This window comes from Balaenoptera ricei, chromosome 5 (genome assembly GCF_028023285.1).
Source record: "Balaenoptera ricei isolate mBalRic1 chromosome 5, mBalRic1.hap2, whole genome shotgun sequence".
In the NCBI taxonomy this organism is placed as follows: Eukaryota; Metazoa; Chordata; class Mammalia; order Artiodactyla; family Balaenopteridae; genus Balaenoptera; species Balaenoptera ricei.
The window spans coordinates 44,947,417-44,970,644 of NC_082643.1; the positions used below are offsets into that span (position 1 = coordinate 44,947,417).

The 23,228-nt window shown below is 37.0% G+C and overlaps 1 protein-coding gene and 1 non-coding gene across 7 annotated transcripts in view; both read left to right on the plus strand.

Moving 5' to 3' along the window:
- The window catches only part of TMEM150C (transmembrane protein 150C), a 91,211-nt gene that overhangs the window by 46,958 nt on the left and 21,025 nt on the right, over positions 1–23,228 (plus strand). The gene's annotated exons all lie outside the window — the stretch shown is intronic.
- Positions 22,566–22,706, plus strand: LOC132366794 (U4 spliceosomal RNA). The gene has a single exon (XR_009503521.1). It is a non-coding gene; the product is annotated as a U4 spliceosomal RNA (small nuclear RNA).

A 23,228-nucleotide genomic window follows, 5' to 3' on the forward strand; every position in this document is an offset into this window, starting at 1 on the left:
ATTCACTGTATCCAATATTTGTCAGGACAGAGGGTCATGCAATTGCTGTTGCCAACAGTTGCATCGTCATCATAGACCTGGGAGGTCAGATCATTGAGTTCCTCAAGTTGTCTAATCCTGATGGATATCACTGATGTGTGTATGGCTGCCAAAAGGTATTTAAAACCCTTAAGAGGAAACAGCACGCTGAAAAGGTTAATATGATGACTATAAGGAAACTAATAGCCAAGGACTGAAAAATTCTCCCGAGCAGAGATTTCCAGAGGCCAAGATTTAACCAACCAAACAACTCAAATGGATTATAATCAGATTCAGACTTTACCTTTCTAAGTCAATCTACATTTCTATTTTGAGTGATTTATTAGCACAACATGATGTATTAACAATCACATATTCTCATGATTACTTAGGACAGGATGAATGTGAGGACGTTTTATTTCAGGAGGTGGTGCTGCAGGTGAGTTTTCACCTAAGTTAGGCCTCTATATGATGTGGGCAATCAGGTAATTTAATGAGACATTTCTACGGAAAGAAAAGGAAAACAAAGGGTAATAGTTTCAGCAGATTATACATTCAGTTTCTGAATTTGGAGAACAGCTAGTTGAGAAAATTTCTAGTTTTGAATTCGGAGCATCTCTAGCAGATGCAATGAGGACGGCAGCCTCAGTCTGATGGATTTCCCTGGTTTGCAGTTTGACTGTCTTTGATGAAGTCATCAGATGTTCTACTGAACTTTCTTTAGTGGCCCATATAGCAACAGGCATGAAGTTTCCATATGTGATTTACTGTAGTAATTTCTCTGAAGTTTAAAGTAGATAACAAAACCTCAAAGATAATGAACTGGACCAGAATCTGAGAATAGGTATGCTACAGTTTTGTATTGAGATACAATTTTTATAGTAACCCATTTTTATCAAAAATATTTACAGTGAAACTAATTTGTTTGTAAAACAAAATAATAAGTCTAACCTTATTATTTACATAAATGTAGTAACAATAGTAATTCTATGCATATTCTCAAATATGACATTTCAGCCGAAGTTTTGGTAATATTCAAGGGGCTTTATTGATAAAGTCAACCTTAGGTCTTTAATGTTGTCTGGTAATAAGCAATCTCAGATTAGACCTTTAAAGTCTATTTAAGATAAGAAGCCAAGCTAAGGACTTGTCTAGTTGTGTCCTGTTACAAGGAGAACAGATTCTTATTGAGCTTATACAAATACATATATTGTCATGAAAAATAAAAATATTTAATAAGGGTTTCTGAATTCTGGGGGGATTGAATAGGGATAAAAAGAGAAATGTTTCAACTTTTGTTTACAAAAGTATACTTTATCAAATTGCTGTAAGGTATAAATAGCTTTTTTAAAAGAGAGGAGGAAAGAGGCTCTTTAAATCTGGAAAACAAAACATTAAAGAAGCAGCAATGTTTTCAATGAAGTCATAAAAATTGTAGTCATCTTCATCAGTTCATTCAGTCTCCTGTAATTAATTTTTGTTTTGCTTCATCTTGGGTTTGAAGCTTTATGAATCTATCAGTTTTCCATTAGCATTTAGAAATTCTTACTCAGTTCAGTAGTATGATGTTAAAGTTATCAGAAACCTGTACTTGTCAGCGTCTTGGCCTTGAATCTCTTTGAAGATGAAGAGATTTTTGCCTGTAGTTGATTGTAAATGCTTTCAGAGAAGAATGGAGAGTAAAACAATAACTAACTCTGAGTGACAAAAGACTTAAATAGCCATCGTTAAAGACCTGGTGAGAGAAAGTTCACCTAAAATGATGCAATTGAGAAGCAAATTATTTTTGTGATACACAAGATTGTAAAATAATAACTGGAATTATGACTGATAGCATTATACCAGGACACATCAGATTTTTAGGAATTTTGTATAATTTCTGGAGCACTTATATAACCATGTAAATATAATCTAAGAAGGTTAAACATTACTTTTTATTTGACCTTGTTTCCCATGTAATTTAACATATCAAATAAGCCTAAATAAATTAACATTTTTCTTTTATAAGGAGAGAGAGCAAATCTTTTGAGATCTTCCCTCGGCCCTCTGGAAAATCCCAAATTTAGTTTGAGGTCAAAAAGACTTCATTCAGAATTTGATTTGGGGAAGTTTGTCCAAAATGTCAAACAGTTTAAAACACTTGATCAAATAGGATCACAGGTCACTGTGAAACAATACCTAGTTATCCATTCAACCAAAGTGACAATTAAAAGATTTCAAAGGCTAATAGAGAAAGTTATATAGTTGTAAAAAACCTTAGCTCTTTTAATACGGAAAACTCAGTTTTCTTAATCAAAGACATGATGAAGACAACGTGAAGCCCCAGAAATTATTTTGATAAAACACAGAGTCTTTGTATTCTAGGCAGTTTACTTTAAGGGTAAAGAAAAAGCTTGCAGAAGCTTATCAAGAGCAGACCAATGGGGCTTCCCTGGTGGCGCAGTGGTTGAGAATCTGCCTGCCGATGCAGGGGACAAGGGTTCGAGCCCTGGTCTGGGAAGATCCCACATGCCGCGCAGCAACTAGGCCCGTGAGCCACAACTACTGAGCCTGTGCATCTGGAGCCTGTGCATCTGGAGCCTGTGCTCCGCAACAAGAGAGGCTGCGATAGTGAGAGGCCCGCGCACCGCAATGAAGAGTGGCCCCCGCTCTCCGCAACTAGAGAAAGCCCTCGCACAGAAACGAAGACCCAGCACAGCCAAAATAAATAAATAAATAATTTTTTTAAAAAAAAAGAGCAGACCAATGGTCCAATAAGTTTTAGTTTTACATAAGAACACTACTTATTAAAGCTTATTTTTTAAAATCCTTATAACAAAACCATTCAATTTTAGCCAGCTTTGACTTCACAACATAAAATTTCTTTTCCACAAACATGTAACTTTCTATATCCATTTAGGTTTTGTCTTATTCTTTTCCTTTCTTAATCTAGAACAACTAGTTATTTTATTTTAGACAGCATTACTCTCTTTTTCCCTGACAAACTCATTCTATATTCCTTGCATACTCTGCATATAAAAATACATCCCATTTTCTTCCCATATTTTGTATGCAAAGTTGTTTCCCTTCACTCTTATTGTTTCTTATAGTTTTGTTTTTATGTATTGATTATAAATTTTAACCATTAGTAAATTTTACCTTCCAGTGAAAACTGGGAAGCAGGCAATTGTGAACTGTCTATCACATATTAGCATCCAGTAGTAGATTAGCAAATTTATAAATATATAATTATGAAAACATTCTTTTTAGAGATATGTTTTTCATAGTATAATTTTTAATGTGGTAAAAGATATTTATTAATAAACCTAAATATATTTTGTCTCTCTGTAAAAATTAAAAAACCAAAAGTAGATAAACTTATGTTTAGCAATCAGTCTCAGTATATTATCTTATTTGAATATCTAGATATCAGTGAATATCCATTATTTAGTTTAACTTAGTATAAACTTTTATCTCGTTTGTTTATTTAAATTACTTTTTAAATTTACCTTTAACAATCATGCTTAGATTATACATCAAGCAGCTAAACATTATCTTAAGTTATTTTTCTTGTTGACAAATTTTGTAACATAGAGATAGCATGAGCTTATATGACAAGCAAACCCAGGTAGGAAAAGTTGTGTTTGTATTACATTTAATGTTGACAATTCTGAAGACATGTCTGTTTTTATTAAACCAACAAACTTAAACTAGTTTTTTTTCCAAATTAGTTGTTCTTTTATTTAAAATTTTTTTAAAGTTTTTATACAATTTTTCAAAGTTACTTTCCATTTACAGTTATTACAAAATATTGACTATAGTCCTCAAGTTGTACAATACATCCTTGAATCCATCTTACACCTAATAGTCTGTACCTCCCACTTCCCCACCCCTGTGTTGCCCCTCCCCTGCCCACTGGTAACCACTAGTTTGTTCTCTCTAACTGCGTCTCCTTTTTTTTGTTATATTCACTAGTTTGTTGTGTTTTTTAGATTCCACATATAAGTGATATCATACAGTATTTGTCTTATTCTGTCTGACTTATTTCACTTAGCATAATGCCCTCCAAGTCCAGCCATGTTGCTGCAGATGGTAATATTTCATTTTTTTATAGGTGAGTAGTATTACATTGTATATGTATACCACATCTTTTTTATCCATTCATCTGTTGATGGACACTTAGGTTGCTTCCATATCTTGGCAACTGTAAATCATGCTGCTATGAACATTGGGGTGCATGTATCTTTTCAAGTTAGTGTTTATGGATTTTTTTGGATATATACCCAGGAGTGGAAATGCTGGGTCATATGGTAGCTCTATTTTTAGTTTTTTAAGGAACCTCCATACTGTTTTCCACAGTTGCTGCAATAATTTACATTCCCACCCACAAATATATGAGGGTTCCCTTTTTTCCACATCCTCTCCAGCATTTGTTATTTGCGTCCTTTTTGATGATAGTCATTCTGACAGGTGTGAGGTGATATCTCATTGTGGTTTTGATTTGAATTTCCCTAATAATTAGTGATGTTGAGCATCTTTTCATGTGTCTGCATTTCCTCTTTGGAAAGATGTCTATTCAGTTCTTATGCCCATTTTTTAATCTGGTTGTTTCTTTTTTTGTTGTAGAGTTGTGTGAGCTGTTTATACATGTTGGATATTAATCCCCTATCAGTCATATCATTTGCAAATATTTTTTCCCATTCAGTAGATTGTTTTTTTCATTTCATCAATGGCTTCCTTTGCTATGCAAAAGCTTTTAAGTTTTATTAAGTCCCATTTATTTATTTTTTCTTTTATTTCCTTTAAGAGATGGATCCAAAAACATATTGCTGCGATTTATATCAAAGAGTCTTCTCCCAATGTTTACCTCTAGGAGTTAAACTAGTTTTTATTTATCAAATATTATCCCAGATCATGTGAACTTGAAAAACATTTGGATTAGATTTTACATTTCTGAGAGATTTAGGAATCAATTTATATGAGCATTTATTTTTCTTTAAGTCAATGAATAGAACTCTTAAAAATATCACACGTACATAATATACATACATACATACATACATACTCATAAACATATAGACAGACACGAAGAGAGATCTTGTAGCCTTCATTTAAAAATTTTAGCCACGTTGGGAATTCCCTGGCAGTCCAGTGTTTAGGACTCCAAGTTTTCACTGCCGAGGGCCCAGGTGCAATCCCTGGTCGGGGAACTAAGATCCCACAAGCCGCATGGCGCGGCCAAAAATAAAAAAATTTTAGCCATGTCTTAGGTACAAGACAAAAAAATAACTGGATCCAAATTGTGTTTTTGGCAGGTGGACTAAGTTAAGATAAACTGCTCAGTTGGACAAAGTTATTTACAAAAGATTTGTTTTTGCATTCTGTAAGGATTCTTTTAGAGAAAATATTTTTGGAGTCATTTTGTCTTTTAGAAGCTTCTGCACGCCAGTCAAAGAATGCATTCCATTATCTCTGAGAGGTTTGGGATCCTCTCTTTTCCAGGGTGTCCCTTAAGGTGGACTTACCTAAATTAAAATTTCCCCAAAGTGGCCACTGCAATTCCAGATTATTCAAAAGTTCACCCATTTTTCCATAAAGGCACAAGATCCTGGTCCATAGTGGGTATACATATAAGAAGCAGGAGTCTTTTAAGGGAGAAGGAGGAGCTTTAGATCAAGTAGACCCCCTCTCTGCCTTTAGATTCCCCGAAACAAATAATCTATGGGGAGCCCAGTAATCCTACGGCTGCCTAAACCCCAGGGAATCACGGGTTTCTCCCCTCACAGACAGAAGGGTGACTTAGCAAGAAGCTTCAGCAAACAGAAACAGAGAGCAAGTGTGCACAATAAGGTTGGAGAACTCAGAATGCAAAGAGAGGAAAGCTCAGACCCAAGAGAGACTTAACCCCCAAACTCCAGGGTCTGCGAGAAAGCAGTGAGTGCAGTGGGCGGTGGGTCCTGACTCCTGATTGCTCACCAGCCTTCGAGTCACTGGGGGAGTCTTCCCTGGATTCCACTTCTGATGCTATGAACATGCTATGAACATGCTTTTCATGCTATGAAACATGCTATGAACATGCTTTTCATGCTATGAAAAGTTCGGAAAAAAGCAAAAGTAAAACCAATGAATCACTGAAGTAATCATACTAGTTTAAGTTTATTGTGCACACACCAAAAAAAGACAGTTTGCAAGACAGGAGCACTCAAACGAAAACATGGAATGAGGCTCCGAGGTGTATTGCTGTATTGCTCTAAAGCAGCTTATATAGTACAGAGGCATTGGTTGTTTATTCTTCACAGCGATTGGTTACAACATTAGAATTTTCTTAAATGAAAGGGAATTGGTTAGTGATGGCCTCATTATCAATTTGGGGGAACGATTAAGTTTCACTTTTGACCTTCCCAGAGGCAGAAGCAAGAAGTGACCCAGGTTGGCCTTGCTTGTCTTGCAAAATAAGCCGAATTAAGTTTTGCTTGTATAACAAAACTGATTTTGCTCAGGGAATTTTCAAGTCTGGTCTCCATTTGTGTTTGATTTTAATGAAACAAAAAAAGAGACACTTGGGAGAGACGGCATGTGTGTCCTAGGGGATGATTCCTCCGCCTCCACCCTGCCCCTCCCTTCCACTCTCAGGAACTGGGTATCATGTATGATCACGTATGATCCATCTTCACAGGGAAGCAGAGATGGGCCGCAGAAGGGAGCTGGCATCTGAGCTGTGAAAGGGGCAATTGGGAGGGCATTGACCTAAAGAAGTAACCCAGGACCAAGGCCAAAGCATCCTGGGTCTGGTGAAGGACACTCGAGACTTTGGAGAACCACCAAGGGGCACAACGGCTGGGCCCAGCACACTGAGTGGTTCAGAGTTCCAGTTTCACGCCAGTCGCTACTTTCTGAGAGTTGGGAAGCATGCCAGTCTCTTAGCAAGATGCTTGTAAGTCGTTGTTCAGATGTGTTACTGCTCAAAGTGCTTAATTTCATTGGTTCACTATGGAGCCACCTTTGTTGGTGATTTTGCTGATTTTGCTCTTAATTCTGCAGGCACACCCTTATGTATACCCTGTAGCCTTCTGAGTGCTTAAAATTAACGTGCAGTGACATCATCTGTGGGAATGAGGATTTGAGGAAGACAGAAGAGGTTGATGATTTATGAGGTCTATTCCAGGTTGTTTTTTGTACAAGGGAACTGTATGAAATGAGAAACTGCATTAGGTCACCTTTCACAAGGCGTGTGGAACGCCAGCTGGGTGTGGAAGACCCAGCTGTGCATCAGGCAGTAAACTACATTTTATTAATCCCTGCTTTCACTGGTTTTTATTCTGGTGATGTAGTGGTTCTGAGTGTTCGGGGGGAGTTCAGGTTCTGAGTTGCTGATTAGTTCCTCTGGCCTTGAGAAAGATGCAGGATGATGTACAACCTTCTTCAGTGCACATCTGAGCTCCACAAAGCAACCTCTGGTCTCATATATTTCATGTGGTTTTTTTGGTCCTTCCAAAGAAGTCATCAGCATAATTTCTAGGAGACAGTTTGAAGGATTTTTGTACAAGGTCATACCCTGCTTCACCAAGAGAACATTAGAAGCCTACCTTACTTTCTCTTTCAGGTTCCTCACTGAATTCCTAAACTAAGCAGTCACTGTTAAGCTAGAATAAATCTGCACATTTCTACTTTCTTTTTCTGGACCACAGATAGGTGGGCACTAGTGATATTAAGACAGCAATTTATAATAATAGGCTTCCAATTATTGAGCTCTTGCCATATACTTATCAAAGAGCCTTACATGTTTTAACTTCCTTAATCCTCATGGCAGCCCTAGGAAGTAGGTATTATTATGATCCCATTCTATAGGTGAGAAAATTGAGGCTTAGAGAGGTTAAGCAATTTGCACAGCATCAGCCAGCAACTCTGTGGCAGAGCCTGGATTTAAAACCAGAGACCCTGGATCCAGGACACATGCTCAGGGATCCAGCTCTATTCTGTGTTCCCACTGTAATGGAGAGTGGAAGAATTATCATTTTGACTCTCAGTTTTGGTATATCACATCCACTGAGCAGCTGCCAGTTTGTTGGATGAGGAGATACAAGTTCAGTGCTTGGGGCTTGATGGTCATGTGCAGTAGTAGCCTAGCATTTTTCAGCCACATAAGATTCTACCTGAATTTCCTTCTCAGATCCCCATGTCTTGAACTTACCGAACTTACCTATCCTTTGGGGATTTCTTTTTTGCTCTTGTTTGCTTCACGTTTGTTTCAGGCCTGTGGAGTTGGTGTCAGAGCCCAGCAAGAGAGCGCCAGCATCATGAGGAGCCGTCGTTTGTTTTGGCACTTGGGGCTGTGACTGTGGGTCAGAAGGGGTTGTTGTGATGCTGTTTCAAAGCTCTGGATCAGGGACTCCCGGGCACAAGGATTTCATTTCCAGTTAGCCTGTGGTCAGATGGCTTTATAGTCTTTTTTCGTGTTTGTTTTTTGCCTTAGGGATAGGAAGGCACGTGAAATAATTGCACGTGGCAAAGAGTCTAGAAAAGATTCTTTAGAACTGGTGAATCGGGAAAGTTAAAAGCAATGACTTCATTGTCATCTATAAAATAAAATTAATAATATTACCCAACTTTTTTATTCCTCCCAGGATGCCCTGAGGATTCATTTGATTCCAGATCTATAAAATACAGCTAGCTCTTTAGGAAAAACATTTGTTTGTGTATTTGTAAAGTCTTTTTGAAAGTTATATGTAAAATATTGGTCACTGCTAAGTGAGGAAGATGTCCCCTGGCCTTAATTATTCCATGTACTTAGAGAAAACACCGAGTCACTTGGAATGCTTGGGTATCATCTGATTCATCAGGGCAGGATTCTCTTAAATTGTTGTCACCTAAGAATCCATGTACTTCTCCAATAGCTCGTGGACAGAGTGACTTCATCATTTTTATGGGAAATGATGGCAGGTATCAGATAAGATATTTGGCCTGCGGTGAACAGAGTATCGGAATGTATTCGCTGTGGTAAAAGGTTCAGCTGCTGTAAAAAGAAACCCTACAATAGTGTGGCTTAAAAATGAAGTTTGTTTTCTCAAGTATCAGTCCCAGGCGGGTGTCCCATATCAGTGGGAGAGGAGAGATTCATGACAGGCTGTGCTCAACGTAACTTCTTTCTTCTGGTCACCACCGTCTCAGCCCATAGGAAATGAGTGTTTGAGAGACATGTGCGCCGGGACAGGAAGTGGCACCCATCTCTTCTACTCACATTTCATTGGCAGGAATTCAGTCCCAGTGCTACTTCACATGCAGAGGGGGCTGGGCAGCCAAATGATGCCTAGTTATTCTTTTAACACAGTGGAAGAAGGGGAAAGTGGATTTTCATAGACAGCTAGCTAGCAATCTTTTTAAATTTTTATTGAAATATAGTTGATTTACAATGTTGTGTTAGTTTCAGGTGTACAGCAAAGTGACTCAGATATATATATAGATTCTTTTCCACTATTGGTTATTATAACATATTGAATATAGTTCCCTGAGCTATACAATAGGTTATTTATTTTATATACAGTAGTGGGTACATGTTAATCCCAAACTCCTAATTTATGCCTCCCCCACTTCCCCTTTGGTAACCATAAGTTTGTTTTCTATGTCTGTGAGTCTCTTTCTGTTTTGTAAATAAGTTCATTTGTATCATTTATTTAGATTCCACATATAAGTGATATCATATGGTATTTGTCTTTCTCTGTCTTACTTCACTTAGTATAATAATCTCTAGGTCCATTCATGTTGCTGCAAATGGCATAGTTTCATTCTTTTCTGTGGATGAATTAATATTCCATTGTATATATATACCACATCTTCTCTATCCATTCATCTGTTGATGGACACTTAGGTTGACAGCTAACAGTCATATGATATTTGTCTCTGTCTGGCTTACTTCACTTAGTATGATAATCTCTAGGTCCCTCCATGTTGCTGCAATGGCATTATTTCATTCTTTTTTATGGCTGAGTAATATGTCATTGTATATATATACCACATCTTCTTTATCCATTCCTCTGTTGATGGACATTTAGGTTGCTTCATGTCTTGACTATTGTAAATATTGCTGCAATGAACACTGGGGTGCATGTATCTTTTTGAATTATAGTTTTCTCTGAATATATGCCCAGGAGTGGGATTGCAAAATCATGTGGTAACTCTATTTTTAGTTTTTTAAGGAACCTCCATACTGTTTTCCATAGAGGCTGCACCAGTTTACACTCCCACCAACAGTGTAAGAGGGTTCACTTTTCTCCACACCCTCTCCAGCAGTTATTATTTGTAGACTTTTTAATGATGGCCATTTTGACCAGAGTGAGGTGATACCTCACTGTAGTTTTGATTTGTATTTCTCTAATAATTAGCAATGTTAAGTATCTTTTCTTGTGTGTGCTTTTAAAAAATTTTTTTTATTTTTAATAGATCTTTATTGAAGTATAATTGCTTCACAATACTGTGTTAGTTTCTGTTGCACAACAAAGCAAATCAGCCATATACATACACATGTCCCCATATACCCTCCCTCTTGAGCCTCCCTCCCATCCTCCCTACCCCACCCCTCTAGGTCACTGCAAAGCACTGAGCCGATCTCCCTGTGCTATGCTGCTGCTTCCCACCAGCCAACTATTTTATATTCGGTAGTACATGTCGATGCTACTCTCACTTCGCCCCAGCTTCCCCCTCCCACCCCATGTCCTCAAGTCCATTTTCTATGTCTACCTCTTTATTCCTGCCCTGCAACTAGTTCATCAGTACCTTTTTTGTTTAAGATTCCATATATATGTGTTAGCATATGGTATTTGTTTTTATTTTTTTATAACATCTTTATTGGAGTATAATTGCTGTACAATGGTGTGTTAGTTTCTGCTTTATAACAAAGTGAATCAGCTATACGTATACATATATCCCCATATCCCCTCCCTCTTGCATCTCCCTCCCTCCCTCCCTATCCCATCCCTCTAGGTGGTCACAAAGCACTGAGCTGATCTCGCTGTGCTATGTGGCTGCTTCCCACTAGCTATCTGTTTTACATTTGGTAGTGTATATATGTCCATGCCACTCTCTCACTTTGCCCCAGCTTACCCTTTCCCCTCCCCGTGTCCTCAAGTCCGTTCTCTACATCTGCGTCTTTATTCCTGTCCTGCCCCTAGGTTCTTCAGAACCGTTTTTTTTCTTTAGGTTCCATATTTATGTATTAGCATACGGTATTTGTTTTTCTCTTTCTGACTTACTTCATTCTGTATCACAGTCTCTAGGTCGATCCACCTCACTACAAATAACTCAATTTCATTTCTTTTTATGGTTGAGTAATATTCCATTGTATATATGTACCACATCTTTTTTGTCCATTCATCGGTTGATAGACATTTAGGTTGCTTCTGTGTCCTGGCTATTGTAAATAGTGCTGCAATGAACATTGTGGTACATGTCTCTTTTTCAATTATGGTTTTCTCAGGGTATATGCCCAGTAGTGGGATTGCTGGGTCATATGGTAGTTCTATTTTTAGTTTTTTAAGGAACCTCCATACTGTTTTCCATAGTGGTTGTATCAATTTACATTCCCACCAACGATGCAGGAGGGTTCCCTTTTCACCACACCCTTTCCAGCATTTATTGTTTCTAGGCATTTTGATAATGGCCATTCTGACTGGCATGAGGTGATACCTCATTGTAGTTTTGGTTTGCATTTCTCTAATGATTAATGATGTTGAGCATCTTTTCATATGCCTCTTGGCCATCTGTATGTCTTCCTTGGTGAAATGTCTATTTAGGTCATCTGCCCATTTTTTAACTGGATTGTTTGTTTTTTTGATATTGAGCTCCATGAGCTGTTTGTATATTTTGGAGATTAATCCTTTGTCTGTTGTTTCATTTGCAAATATTTTCTCCCATTCTGAGGGTTGTCTTTTTGTCTTGTTTATGGTTTCCTTTGCTGTGCAAAAGCTTTTAAGTTTAATTAAGTCCCATTTGTTTATTTTTGTTTTTATTTCCATTACTCTCGGAGGTGGGTCAAAAAAGATCTTGCTGTGGTTTATGTCAAAGGTTTTTCCTATGTTTTCCTCTAAGAGTTTTATAGGTTCTCGTCTTACATTTAAGTCTTTAATCCGTTTGGAGTTTATTTTTGTGTATAGTGTTAGGTAGTGTTCTAATTTCATTCTTTTACATGTAGCTGTCCAGTTTTCCCAGCACCACTTATTGAAGAGGCTGTCTTTTCTCTATTGTATGTTCTTGCCTCCTTTGTCATAAATTAGGTGCCTATATGTGCATGGGTTTATCTCTGGGCATTCTATCTTGTACCATTGACTATATTTCTGTTTTTGTGCCAGTACCATACTGTCTTGATTACTGTAGCTTTGTGGTGTAGTTTGAAGTTGGGGAGCCTGATTTCTCCAACTCCGTTTTTCTTTCTCAAGATTGCTTTTGCTATTTGGGGTCTTTTGTGTTTCCATATGAATTGTAAAAATTTTTGTTCTAATTCTGTGAAGAATGCCATTGGTAGTTTGATAGGGATTGCACTGAATCTGTAGATTGCTTTGGACAGTATAGTCATTTTCACAATATTGATTCTTCCAATCCAAGAACATGGTATATTTCTCCATCTGTATATGTCATCTTTGATTTCTTTCATCAGTGTTTTATAGTTTTCTGAGTACAAGTCTTTCGCCTCCTTAAGCAGGTTTATTCCAAGGTATTTTATTCTTTTTGTTGCAGTGGTAAATGGGAGTGTTTCCTTAATTTCTCTTTCTGATTTTTCGTTGTTGGTGTATAGGAATGCCAGAGATTTCTGTGCATTAATTTTGTATCCTGAAACCTTACCAAATTCATTGATTAGTTCTAGTAGTTTTCTGGTGACATCTTTAGTATTTTCTATACTATGTATAGTATCATGTCATCGGCAAACAGTGACAGTTTTACTTCTTCTTTTCCACTTTGTATTCCTTTTATTTCTTTTTCTTCTCTGATTGCTGTGGCTAGGACTTCCAAAACTATGTTGAATAAGAGTGGTGAGAATGGACATTCTTGTCTTGTTCCTGATCTTAGTGGAAATGCTTTCAGTTTTTCACCATTGAGTATGATGTGTGCTGTGGGTTTGTCATATATGGCCTTTATTATGTTGAGGTAGGTTCCCTCTATGCCCATTTTCTGGAGAGTTTTTATCATAAATGGTGTTGCATTTTGTCAAAAGCTTTTTCTGCATCTGTCGAGATTATCATATGGTTTTTATTACTTAATTTGTTAATGTGGTGTATCACATTGATTGATTTGCATATATTGAAGAATCCTTGCATCCCTCGGATAAATCCCACTTGATCATGGTGTACGATCCTTTTAATGTGCTGTTGGATTCTGTTTGCTCGTATTTTGTTCAGGATTTTTGCATCTATGTTCATCAGTGGTATTGGTCTATGATTTTCTTTTTTTGTGATATCTTTTTCTCGTTTTGGTATCAGGGTGATGGTGGCTTCACAGAATGAATTTGGGGGTGTTTCTCCCTCTGCAATTCTTTGGAAGAGTTTGAGAAGGATTGGTGTTAGCTCTTCTCTAAATGTCTGATAGAGTTTGCCTGTGAAGCCATCTTGTCCTGGGCTTTTGTTTGTTGGGAGATTTTTAATCATGGTTTCAATTTCATTACTTGTGATAAGTTTGTTTATATTTTCTAATTCTTCCTGGTTCAGTCTTGGAAAATTGTACCTTTCCAAGAATTTATCCATTTCTTCGTGGTTGTCCATTTTATTGGCATATAGTTATTTGTAGTAGTCTCTTACAATCCTTTGTATTTCTGCTGTGTCAGTTGTTATTTCTCCTTTTTCATTTCTAATTTTAGTGATTTGTGTCCTCTCCCTTTTTTTCTTGATGAGTCTGGCTAAGGGTTTATCAATTTTGTTTATCTTCTCAAAGAACCAGCTTTTAGTTTTATTGATCTTTGCTACTGTTTTCTTTGTTTCTATTTCATTTACTTCTGCTCTGATCTTTGATTTCTTTCCTTCTACTGACTTTGGTTTTCTTTGTTCTTCTTTCTCTAGTTGTTTTAAGTGTAGGGTTAGATTGTTTATTTGAGATTTTTCTTGTTTCTTGAGGTGAGATTGTATTGCTATAAACTTTCCTCTTAGAACTGCTTTTGCTGTGTCCCATAGGTTTTGCATCGTCGTGTTTTCATTGTCATTTGTTTCTATGTATTTTTTTATTTCTTCCTTGATTTCTTCAGTGATCTCTTGGTTATTTAGTAACGCACTGTTTAGCATCCATGTATTTGTGTTTTTTACAGGTTTTTTTTCCTGTAATTGATTTCCAGTCTCATAGCGTTGTGGTCAGAAAAGATGCTTGATACAATTTCAATTTTCTTAATTTTTCTGAGGCTTGATTTGTGACCCAAGATGTGATCTATCCTGGAGAATGTTCCATGTGCACCTGAGAGGAAAGTGTATTCTGCCACTTTTGGGTGGAATGTTCTATAAATATCAATTAGATCTATCTGGTCTATTGTGTCATTTAAAGCTTGTGTTTCCTTATTTACTTTCATTTTGGATGATCTGTCCATTGGGGTAACTGGGGTGTTAAAGTCCCCTACTATTATTGTGTTACTGTTGATTTCTCCTTTCATGGTTGTTAGCATTTGCCTTATGTATTAAGTGCTCCTATGTTGGGTGCATAAACATTTATAATTGTTATATCTTCTTCTTGGATTGATCCTTTGATCATTATGTAGTGTCCTTCTTTGTCTCTTGTAACAGTCTTTATTTTAAAATCTGTTTTATCTGATACAAGTCTTGCTATTCCAGCTTTCTTTTGATTTCCATTTGCATGGAATATCTTTTTACATCCCTTCACTTTCAGTCTGTAAGTGTCCCTAGGTCTGAAGTGGGTCTCTTGTAGGTAGCATATATATGGGTCTTGTTTTTGTATCCATTCAGCCAGTCTGTGTCTTTTGGTTGGGGCATTTAATCCATTTACATTCAAGGTTATTATCGTATATATGTTCCTATTACCATTTTCTTAATTATTTTGGGTTTGTTTTTGTGGGTCTTTTTCTTCTCTTGTGTTTCCCACCTAGAGAACTTTCTTTAGCATTTGTTGTAAAGCTGGTTTGGTGGTGCTGAATTTCTCTTAGCTTTTGTTTGTCTGAAAAGCTTTTGACTTCTCCATCAGATCTGAATGAGATCCTTGCTGGGTAGAGTAATCTTGGCTGTAGATTTTTTTCTTTCATCACTCTAAGTATATCCTGCCACTCCCTTCTGGCCTGCAGAGTTTCTGCTGAAAAATCAGCTGATAACCTTATGGGGATTCCTTTGTATGTTCTTTTTGGTTTTTCCCTTGCTGCTTTTAATATTTTTTCTTTGAATTTAATTTTTGTTAGTTTGATTAATATGTGTTTTTTTTCCTAGGGTTTATCCTGTATGGGACTCTCTGTGCTTCCTGGACTTGGGTGACTATTTCCTTTCCCATGTTAGGAAAGTTTTCAACTATAATCTCTTCAAATGTTTTCTCAGACCGTTTCTTTTTCTCTTCTTCTTCTGGGACCCCTATAATTTGAATGTTGGTGCATTTAGTGTTATCCCAGAGGTCTCTGAGATTTTCTTCAATTCTTTTCATTCTTTTTTCTTTATCTTGTTCCTTGGCAGTTATTTCCACCATTTTGTCTTCAAGCTCACTTATTCATTCTTCTGCTTCAGTTATTCTGTTATTGATCCCTTCTAGTGTATTTTTCATTTCAGTTATTGTGTTGTTCATCTCTGTTTGTTTGTTCTTTAGTTCTTCTAGATTTTTAAGTATCTTTTCATGTGCCTTTTGGCCTGTATGTCTTATTTGGAGAAATGTCTGTTTAGATCTTCTGTGACATTTTTCTTGTGTCTGTTCTTTTTTTTTTAAATTGTGGTAAAATATCATATAAAAGTTACCATTTTAAGTGTATAATTTAGTGGCATTAAGGACATTCACATTGTTTTGCAACCATCACCTTCATCCATCTCCAGAACTCTTCTCATCTTGCAAACTCTGTAGCCATTAAACACTAATTCCCTATCCCCTTTTCCCCCCAGCCCCTAACAACCACCATTCTACTTTCCAACTCAATAAAGTTGATTACTCTAGGTACCTCATATAAGTGGAATCACACAGTATTTGTCCTTCTGTGACTGGCTTATTTCACCTAGCATTATGTCCTCAAAATGTCCATGTTGTATAATATGTCAGAATTTCCTTCCTCCTTAGGCTGAATAATACTCCATTGTATGTTTACACCACATTTTGTTTATCCATCCATTGATGGACACTGGTTGCTTCCACCTTTTAGCTACCTTGAAAAATGCTGCTGTGAACATGGGTGTGCAAATATCTCTTGAGTCTCTGCTTTCAGTCCTTATGAGTGTGTATCCAGAAATGTGTTACTGGCCCATATGGTAATCCTATGTTTAATTTTTTGAGGAACTACCACACTGTTTTCCATAGCAGCTGCCCTATTTTACATTCCTGCCAATACTACACAAGGGTTCCAGTTTCTCTCCATCCTCACCAACATTTGTTATTTTCTGGGGTTTTTTGGTTTTGGTTTTGATTTTGATAATAGACATCCTAATCAGTGTGATGTGGTGCACCTTTTTTTGATGATGTAAGTTTTTTAAATTATTTTTCTATTATGGTAAAATATATATAACGTAAAATGTACCATTTTAACCATTTTAAGTATACAATTCAGTGGCATTGATTAGATTGACAATGTTTTATAACTGTCACCACTCTATTTCTAAAATTCTTTCATCACCCCATGGATGAAGTTTTTAAAAGTGAATTTTAGACACTATGACAATTAATCCCCAAATACTTCAGTGTGCATCTCTAGAAAATAGATACCTTTTCCTATATAATACAATATTTTTATTGTAAGAGCCTTCACTCACATTCCATTGGACAGAACTTACACACAGGGCCACACTCACTTGAAAGGGAGGCTGCTAATTATAGTGTAGTTGAGCAGCCACTTGCCCAGTTATAATGGAAGAAGGGAGAGTGGATTTTGATGCTATACCAACCTACAGTAATAAAGCAATGAAGACTTAATTGGTTCACATTACAAGAAGTTTGGGAGCTGTTGATATCGGGAATTAAATACAGTGTCTAATGATATTATCAAGGAGTCAGTTCTTTCCATCTGCTACTCTGCCATCCTTAGTATTTTGGCTTTGGGTCCTTGTGTTTGTTGTCTCATGGTTACATGATGGCTGCCATAGCACTAGGTATCATACTTTCACAACAGCATCCCAAGTGGGAAAGGAGAAGAGTGGGCAGAAAAGAGGCTTTCCATTGTATCTCATTGGCCAGGTGCAAGGGAGTCTGGAAAGATATTTGTCTAAGGAAAATGAGATAGCTATGATTGGCTTATACTGGCCATGACTTATACTCTTGGGCTGAACACATTGCTGTCCTGGGTAAAACTAGATTCTGTTAGCTAAGAAAAAGAGGAGAAATGATTGTTGAGTTGGCAATTATATCTGCCATATGTGGGAAATATTTTTATTATTGAAGATATAAATGGACTCTGAGGAGGATCTCAGCATAGAAATTCTAAGAGGTTATTATTGAATTGAAATACTGGAAGAAGGGACTTCCTTCTGGGATTATTCCGTGAATGGTGTGAGGACAGTATGTTCCATCTATTTCTGAGAAAAAGAATCATTTGGGCCACTAGCGTGAATGGATCCCTATAAGTCATTTGTCAACTGAATGAAAGTGATTGATTTTAGAAATCAAGAGCCCATTGAAGAAAAACCAGTCACCATTCGTTCTACATAGAAACTATCATATTCTTTTGGAGATGGCAATATTTTAAAGAATTCCGTTATTAATTAATATATTGTTTCTTTCCAGTGCTCGTGGAAATTATTTTGGCTCAAAATTGACCTCATAGCTTGAATAGTATTGTTTATATCTGTATGATTAAAGGAAGTCATATATTTTTATATGACACCAAGTCACTCAAGCTATCATGCTTTCCCAAACTTAGGATTTTGAAAGCAAAATTTTAACCATCAGCATATTGAGTTTGCTGTATTGCAGATCTCTATGCTGACTTACATCTGGGACCCTGTAAACATTTTAGGGATGAAACAAAACAAAACAAATAGTCCTTGTCATTACCATCTATAATTGTAATTGAATTACAAAATAACACACGCTCTCCACATTTGTCTATGATACACATGGAAAATAACTCGAGATTCCCAGAAGGTTAAAAAAAAATCAAGGATGCTCTGGGTCCATAGACAGTGCAACAATCCTGGTCATTAGTGGGTGACTCGTTAATCTTTCCTGCTCCATACCAGCTGGCTCTGGGAGCAGAATGAAAAATTGCTTCGGCAGAGAGCTTATTTCCTGATAAATTACAAAATTTTAAGAAAGATAACTGAAGACCCCGAAGATCACTTGCAGTGGCATATAGTTAAGACCTATTGAAAAGCCATCAAATGTTAGGCACTGTTATCAGAGCCTTAAATGTATTTTCAACCCTCATAAAAACCCGATGAGTAGGTACTATTATTGTTCCCACTTTACTGATGAAGAAACTGAGACACAGAGAGGACTGAACAACCGAGATCACACAACCACTATAGTAAGTGGCAGAGCTGGGATTCCAAGCCCTGGTAAGCTGGCTCCTGAGCCCATGAACTCTAGCTGCCTCTCACCACTACCCTAGGTTATACAAAATCCTTCCAATTCATAACAAGCAAATCGTTTCCAGCCCCAAAAGATATTATCTTAACTTTTGAGACATTTCACTGTCATAAGTAGTTTCTTATTAATAAAGTTTTAAAATCTGTAAATCAAGATGATCCAATGGGCTTTCCTTTTCCATTTGTGGCTTGGAGGAGTTTTACCACCACCTGAAAGAACGGAAAGTTTTTCTTCAAGGATTATCATTGGTAACAGTATGCTATATTCTTTGACTTGAGTAGCTTCATTAGATTATACTATAAGAATCATCTGCTTGGAATTTGGTGATTAAAATTATGAATATGTGACCTCAACTTTATCAAGACCCGTTCATGTAGTTGGAGTCAAATCACGTTTTTCAAATCACGTTCATGTAGTTGGAGTCTTGGGTGCTGAGCAAACGTGGGCTTAAATAACACTTTGTTTCTTTCCATGAGATTGTAAATTTTCAAATGACCAAGTGTTCTCTTGAGCATTAAAGCTAGAAGACTTACAGAGGAACAAAAGTGTCGACAGCAGAGCCACTGCAAACGTTTGACAGTTCATTTTTCTCTCTGAGGAAGAAGGAACGCTCAGGGAAGCAGGGAGCAGATCGAGATTTTCAGCCTTTGACTCTGAGAGCTCAGCAGTCCCCACTGTGCAGTCCCACTCCTACCACAGATTCCATGAAAGAGACTGAAGATCGCTCAAACTTTGAGAATGCTATTTACTGGAAGAAAAGAACATGCAAGAGAAATGTACAGGGGATTAGCAGTACTGGCATTCGAGGGGGATTTGACCATCTGGATAACAGCTTTGCAAATCATTTGGGTACATGACACCATTTGGAGGGTAGTCTTCCAAACTGAGTCTTAATGCCAGAACCCTTTTGAGAAGGTTTATGCAATTCTGGCTCTTTTCCTCCTTTTGTCAGAAACGCATTGGGTGACATTGTTCCAGATATAGTTTACCATTTGGGACATGGAAACAATTATCCTAAGTTTTTTCCTATGAGGTATTATTGGCAGATTAATATCAATGGAGTAAATATTACACAAAAATTTTAAAAAGTATAATTCAGAATGCACAGATAAAACTATCTTAGGAGTATGGAGTAGTCCTTCCTTCTTCCCCTCTTTCTTTAAAAAGGCAAGGAAAAATGTATCCTCATAGCTGGTAGGTGCCATGTTGATGCAGCTCAGGGAAAGAGTGGAACTTGTCCTTGCTTGGAAATATAAGTAAAGTTTGTGTGACACTTTCTACTGTGATAGGAAGCATTGGGCCAGTTTATTTTAATGGTGTCTGGAAGGATGGGAGAAAGAGAACCACCTCTCAGTTTTAACTTTTAATGCTTAGATAACATTGAGGCAATGAAGAGAGTTGATTGAATAGATCTATTCATTTTTTTCTTTTAGAAGTACTTCCAGTCAAACATCTGAACTTGTCAAGCCAGAACACCTTATGAACCAAACCAAATCAAACATTCATCTCCTGGCATCTCCAGAAATCCTCCTCCAGCACAGAAAGTAGAGAGCATATCAGTGTTTTTTCTATTGCAGGTTCTTTGGTTACATTATCAGCTGGGTATGCGCTAAGGAAAGACAAATAGATTATTTTGGACAAGAAAAGTATATGTAGCAGAGTCCCCTTCTTTCGTTAACACAGTCCCACCAGGGAGGGAGAAGGAAAAAAAGCATCAAGATATGTCAGATGGGGTATTGGTAGGTTAACAAAACCAGAAGCTGGTCCTGAAAGAGCGTTTTACTTTGATTTTCTGGTCTCCATGATAACTCAAAGGTGGGTAGGGAGGTGAAGTAAGTAAGGGAACTTCCCCCATCTACACACATACACCTCACTGTTCTGTTCTTAACCTCATACTCGTCAGTTGACAAAAGAACCTGGCATGGTAGGGTGTATTATGGCTTAAATATATGTTCTTCATTATAAGAATCTTCTTTACTACTTATTACTAAGTCAGAAGACTGACTTAGCTCATCACCTATTTCCTGATCCTTGTTAAAGTGATTTATAAATGGTCTAGGGTCTAATCCAATTGAATAAGACAATAGAAATCTATTGTTTAAAAAGACATAACCAGATCACAGATTTAAATGTAAAATTATACATCTTTTAGGGAAAAAAATACAGGCTGAAATCTTCGATATTAAGGGCTAGGCAAAGAGTTCTTAGGCTTGACATCAAAATCATGATCCACAAGAGGAAAACTTGGTAAGTTAGAACTCATCAAAATTTAAAAAGACAGTCTTTTAAACAAATAGTTCTGGATACTATCAAGAAACCAGAAAATAGGGAATTCCCTGGTGGTCCAGTGGTTAGGACCCCACGCTTTCACTGCCAAAGGCCCGGGTTCAATCCCTGGTCAGGGAACTAACATTCCGCAAGCTGCACAATGTGGCCAAATAAATAAATAAATAAATAAATAAATAAATAAATAAAATCTGACACAATCCCTGTTTAAATAAAAAAGAAAAAAAAGAAACCAGAAAATAAAAAGTGTTGGTGAGGATGTAGAGAAACTGGAACCCTTGTACATCACTGGTGGGAATGTAAAATGGTGTGGCTACCATGGGGGTTCCTCAAAAAATTAAACATAAAATTACCATGTGACCACCAAGTACCAGCAATTTAATTCCTAGGTATATACCCAAAAGAACTGAAAGCAGGGACATGAATAGATATTTGTGTATGCTATATATATGTTTATAGCAGTATTATTCACAATAGCCAAAAGGTGGAAACAACCCAAGTGTCCATTTACAGATAAATGGGTAAACAAAATATGGCATATACATACAGTGGTATATTACCCACTACAGAAGAGAAAACCTGCAGGCCACAACTAGAGAGAAGCCCGCGCACTGCAAAGAAAGATCCTGCATGCCTCAACAAATGTCCCGCGTGCCGCAGCTAAGACCCAACACAGCCAAAAATAAATTAAATAAATACATAATAAATAAAGAAAGAAAGAAAAGAAAAGAAATAAAGTTCTGATACATGCTACATCATGGTTGAACCTCAAGAACTTTATAATAAATGAAATAAGCCAGACACAGAAAGACAAATACTGTATGATTCCACTTACATGAGGTAGCTAGAGTAGGTAAAATCATAGAAATAGAGAGTAGAATGGTGGATACCAGGGGCTGGGGGAGGAGGGAATAGAGTTATTGTTTAATGGGTATAGAGTTTCAGTTCGAGAAGATGAAAAGGTTCTGGAGATGAATAGTGGTGATGGTTGCACAACAATATGAAGGTACTTAATGCCACTGAATTGTACACTTACAATGGTTAAAATGGTAAAAATTTTACGTTATGTATATTTTATCACACATACACAAAAATAATTTTTTAAAAGACCCTGTATAAGAGGATAGAGATGCTACAGACTTGAAGAAAGTAATTTGCAAACTACATGTCCAAAAACAGACTAGTATCTAGAATATATGAAGAAATCTCAGACTGTTTTTTTATTCTCAACTGTAAAAAAAAAAAAAAAAAAGCAATCCAAGTTGAAAATGGGTAAAAGACAAGAATAGACCTTTCACTGAAGAGAGCATACAGATGGCTAATAAGCACACAGGAAAAGATGTTCAATATCACTAGCCACCAGGGAAATGCAAATTAAAACCACAATGAGATATCATTATATGACTATCAGAATGGCTAACATAAAAAATTGTGATAGCACCAATCAACACCAATTATTTAATGATAACACCAAATAGTGATATCGATAGTGATAATGATGTGAAGAAACTGCATCAATCATACATTGCTGGTAGGAAAATAAAATGGTACAGCTGCTCTGGAAACAGTTTGACCAAGTCTTTAAAAACTAAACATGTATTAGCTTTGCGCAGTGGCAGTATTGTAGCCAATGAGGTTTATCCAAGGCGTGATTATTGCTAACTGAAAACTTTTCCCAATACCCCACCATAACGACTTGAAATATAGTCCTCAATGGCAATTTTTGACAGTCTCTATGGAGATTGAATAAAAAAAGAAAAAAACTAAACATGCATTAGCAAATGACCCAGCAATTGCAATCTTGGGTGTTTATTCCAGAGAAATAAAAACTTATGTTCCGGAACTTCCCTGGTGGCGCAGTGGTTAAGAATCCGCCTGCCAATGCAGGGGACACAGGTTCGATCCCTGGTCCAGGAAGATCCCACATGCCGTGGAGAAACGAGGCCCGTGCGCCACAACTACTGAGCCTGCGCTCTAGAGCCCGCGAGCCACAACTACTGAGCCCACGCACAGCAGCTATTAAAGCCCACGGGCCTAGAGCCTGTGCTCCACAACAAGAGAAGCCCCTGCTCGCCACAACTAGAGAAAGCCCCCACGCAGCAGCGGAGACCCAACGCAGCCTAAATAAATAAATAAATAGATAAATATTTTAAAAATAACAATATCAATTAAAAAAAACTTATGTTCCCACAAAAACATGTACACTAATGTTCATAGCTTCTTGATTTGTAAGGCCAAAATCTTGAAACAAACTAGATATCTCG